The sequence below is a fragment of the Canis lupus genome (assembly GCF_048164855.1).
Source record: "Canis lupus baileyi chromosome 15 unlocalized genomic scaffold, mCanLup2.hap1 SUPER_15_unloc_1, whole genome shotgun sequence".
NCBI classification, from domain to species: domain Eukaryota; kingdom Metazoa; phylum Chordata; class Mammalia; order Carnivora; family Canidae; genus Canis; species Canis lupus.
Window position 1 is genome coordinate 244,134 of NW_027326420.1, and position 4,387 is coordinate 248,520.

At 41.5% G+C, this 4,387-nt stretch overlaps 1 pseudogene; it reads left to right on the plus strand.

Moving 5' to 3' along the window:
* Window positions 1-279: 279 nt before the first annotated feature.
* LOC140629481 (olfactory receptor 2V1-like) lies at window positions 280-1,488 on the plus strand (annotated as a pseudogene).
* The last annotated feature ends 2,899 nt before the right edge of the window (window positions 1,489-4,387 follow it).

The following is a 4,387-nucleotide window of genomic DNA, read 5'->3' on the forward strand; positions in this document are numbered from 1 at the left end:
AAGGGGATGGAGGGCAGCAGGCACTTGGCAGCTTGGAGGGCAGCTTGGCCCTGCTGCCTTGGGAAGGCCTCTTCCTGTGCCTGATGCCCCTCCGGGATCGTGACCTGACCCAATGCAGAAGCTCAACCACTAAGCCACCCAGGCCCCCCTGGATTTGCTCAGCAATTATTCAACTTTCCAGAATAGATTCAAATCAGTATTGCATTTATATGGGAAGAGCAATAACAGTGTGTGTGTTTTTCTTCCATGGTCCTCTAGATCAAGCCAGTAGACTAAGGCATGGAGCAAGGAAATGAATCCTCCACCACGGATTTCATTCTCCTTAGCTTTTTCTCTGACTCCCAGCATCCTAGACTCCTCATCTCCATTGTCCGTCTGATTTTTGGGGTGGCAGTCACAGGAAATTCCATCCTGGTCCTGCTGATCTGGAGTGATGCTTGCCTCCACACCCCCATGTACTTCTTGTTCAGCCAGCTCTCCCTCATGGATCTAATGTTAATTTCCACCACTGTCCCCAAGATGGCCACTAACTTCTTCTCTGGACATGAGTTTATCTCTCATATTGGCTGTGGAGTCCAAATTTTTCTGTACTTGATGCTAGGAGTGGCTGAGTGCGTTCTTCTCACTCTCATGGCCTTTGGCCATCTGTAACCCCCTCAGATATCCCATAATCATGACTCCCCGAGTCTGTATGCAAATGGCCACTGGCTCATGGGCTGGAGGTGTGCTTATCTCCTTAATGCACACAATTTATGCCATGCACTTTTTTACTTGCTGCTCCAGGAAAACTGACCATTTCTTCTGTGAGATAATGGCCCTTCTGAAGCTCTCTTGTGAGGACACCTCCATCTATGAGAAAGTGGTGTTACTGTCCAGCATTGCTTTCCTTCTCATCCCTTTTGGACTCATTCTGACATCCTACATATACATCTACCTTACTGTTCTCCGCATGAACTCTCCTGAGGGCAAAAACAAAGCTCTAGCTACCTGTTCCTCCCATCTTTGTGTGGTAAGTCTCTACTTTGGTCCAGCCATGATTATCTACATGACTCCAGGTTCCTCTCTCCCCTCAGAGATGGATCAGCATCTCTTTGTGTTTGATGTAATCATTATTCCCATGCTTAACCCCCTCATCTACAGCCTGAGGAACAAGGAGGTGTTGGGGGCTCTGAGGAAGGCTCTATGGAGAAAGCTGATGTTAAGCAGAGAAGATGATGTCACTTGTACCTTAAAACACTCAGATTCTTTTTTTTTTTTTTTAAAGATTTTTTACTATTTATTCATGAGAGACACAGAAAGAGACAGAGACACAGGCAGAGGGAGTAGCAGGCTCCATGCAGAAGCCCGATGCAGGACTCAATCCCAGAACTTTGGGATCATGTCCTGAGCTGAAGACAGAGGCTCAACTGCTGAGCCACCCAGGCGTCCCAAACACCCAGATTCTTTATTGTTCTCCTAGTTAATGCTAATGCTATTACGAAAAACTGAACTCTGGACTTCAATTTGCAACCCACATTACAAAAAGTATACTTCTTTCCTTCCAGATTTTTTTGTAGTGTGTAATACACTACAATGGGGCAAGGAGTTCCTATTTAACAGTATTAACCAAATTAGCTGTTAGAGGCCCTGTAAACCAAATTCTGGGAAGTGACCTAGGCATGTATATTCAGCAAACTTTACATGATTTGAGATATCCTGCTGGATAACATGGTCCTAATGTACCTTCTCAAACTCGTAACCTACACTCATTATCTATCAATACACTCAATCATGCCTCATATTGGCTTACGCAACCTTGGACTTTTCATATGGTTTTTGAGTCTTCATTTTTTAGACACAGCATGGAATTACCTCTGTCACATGTGTCCATATATTGAAATGCCACTCTTCCATGAGCTGTCTCAAAACTGTCTCTTTGATTTCCTGGCTTCTTTATTACAATTGCACCAGTTTCCCTTTACATATGACTTGCCACATTTTTCAAGTTCCAAAAAATATTATTAATAACATGACTACTTACTCTAGAAACTTTCCAAAAATACAACAAAAGGGTAAAAAGAGCCCATATTCTGACCAACCAAAGGAAAATACTGTCTACAATTTTGTATATAAAATCTATTAATTACTTTCCATGCAACATATTTTTCTTTTAAAATGTTTTACTTTTTAACTGAAATATAGTTGACATAAAATTATACTAGTTCCAGGTGTACAACATAGTGATTAGACAATTACATACATTATAAAATGCCCACCACAGTAAGTACAGTTATTGTCTGCCCCCAGACAAAGTTACTACAATATTATTGACTATATTTCCTATGTGGTACTTTTCATCCTATTGAGTTATTTATATTGTAACCAGAAGTTTGTATCTCCTAATCCACCTTCACCTATTTGCCTATTCATCTTCCATTCCCTCTGGTGATGATCATTTTGTTCTCTGTATTTATGAATCTTTTGTATGCTTGCTTGTTTTTGCTTTGCTTTGCTTTGTGCATTTGTTGGTTTTTTATTCCAAATATCTGTAAAATTATATGCTGTTTGTCTTTTCTGACTTATTTCACTTAGCAAAATACCCTATGTCCATCTAGGTTGCCACAAATGGCAAGATTTCATTCTTTTTTTATGGCTCAGTAATATTGCATTTTATACACACACACACACACACACACACACACACTCTTCCCTATCCAATCATTTATCAATGAATATTTAGGTTGCTTACATATTTTGGATGTTGTAAATAATGCTGAAATAAACATGGAAGTACATATATCTTTTTGAATTGGTGTTTTCACTTTGAGGGAGATATATCTAGCAATGGAATTTACTGGATCATACATATATGGTAACTCTATTTTTAATTTTTTGAAGAGCCTTCATACTGTTTTCTAGTGGCTACACCAATTTACATTCCCACCAACAGTGCGCAAGTGCTCCTTTCCTCAACATCCTCAATGATATTTTACAAATATCTTCTCTCATTCAGTGATTTGACTTCACTGCACAAAAGCTTTTTAGTTTGATAGAGTCTTGATAGTTTAATTTTGCTTTTGCTTCCTTTGCCTGAGGGACACATCTAGAAAAATGTTGCTAAGGTCTATGTCAAAGGAATTACTGGTGAGAGAATTTTTTTAAAGGAATTTTATGGTTTCAAGTCTCAAATTTAGGTCCCTAATCCATTTTGTTTTGTGTATATTGTAAGAAAATGGACCAGTTTCAATTACAGCTTGAGACAACAGTGAAGTAGAAGCACCCTAAACTCACCTGGTTCCATATGTACCACATATCATCCACATACAAGTCAATAAAAGGGTGAGTGACTAAAGAATGACAGAACAAACTATACAACTAAGTAGAGTGGAGAAGCTGCACCTGAAAGTATCAGGAAGGTCAGAAAGTGAGAGGGAGGCTGTTCATAGGAGGGATGAAACTGCACACAGGAATAAGGCAGAAAAATATGCCCTTGCACCAGGAAGCTCACACAGAGAAGACTAATCCTTATAATTTTTGGCTTCAGAAACCAGAGGAGCTGAATTCCATAGGTTTGTAAAACCAGTGGGATATGGAGCCTGGAGATTTCAAAGTCACCCAGCACTGAGTGAGCTGAGAGGGCCAGTGAGAGCTGGGTTGCTGCCTTCAAAGAATCTGCAAACTGCAGAGAGGCAACATAAAAGCAGCAGTTTACACAGTGCTGGGAGACAAATTGTTCATACTGATTTTGGAGCATATTGAGGGAATTCTTTGAAAATGAGGGAGGTTGCATGTGCCATTTTCCTGCCCTGCCATTCAGCTTAAACACAGAGCCACCCACAGGAGGGAGGGCTGCCCAGATACTTGGGGCCTCAAATCAGGGCTCAGGGTAAGTTTCGTTAGAGCTGCTATCCAAGCCACCAGCAGCACGATGTCCAGCTGCTGGGTGCACAGCTGTTACCATGTGCAGCACCCAATGGCAGGACTGAGCCTAGCCACATCTTCAACCACTCATGCATAGGCCAATCCTCACCCTGGCATCCTTATGTATTGCACGAAGCCTCATGCCCCCAGCCACCAGAGCACTTTAGGGAATCTGGCATAGGAAAACTGGCACAATGCAAATTTTGCTAATGCCACTGCCCTGCTCTCAAGATACTTATTGGGCATGCGCCCTGAGACTGACCTGCCTGTGTCCCATGAACACCATAGAAGCAAGCACAGCCCCCAACAGGCAGAGAGCCAGTACACATGACTGCACTGAAAGGAAAAAAGACTCAAGAGCAACACACTTCAGGAAGTCTTCATAAATCACCACACTCAAAAGAGAAGACATAGCTAACTCCCTTAACACATTAACAGATTCAGAGAGGCAGACAAAATGAGGAAACAAGAGAAAATTATTCCAAAT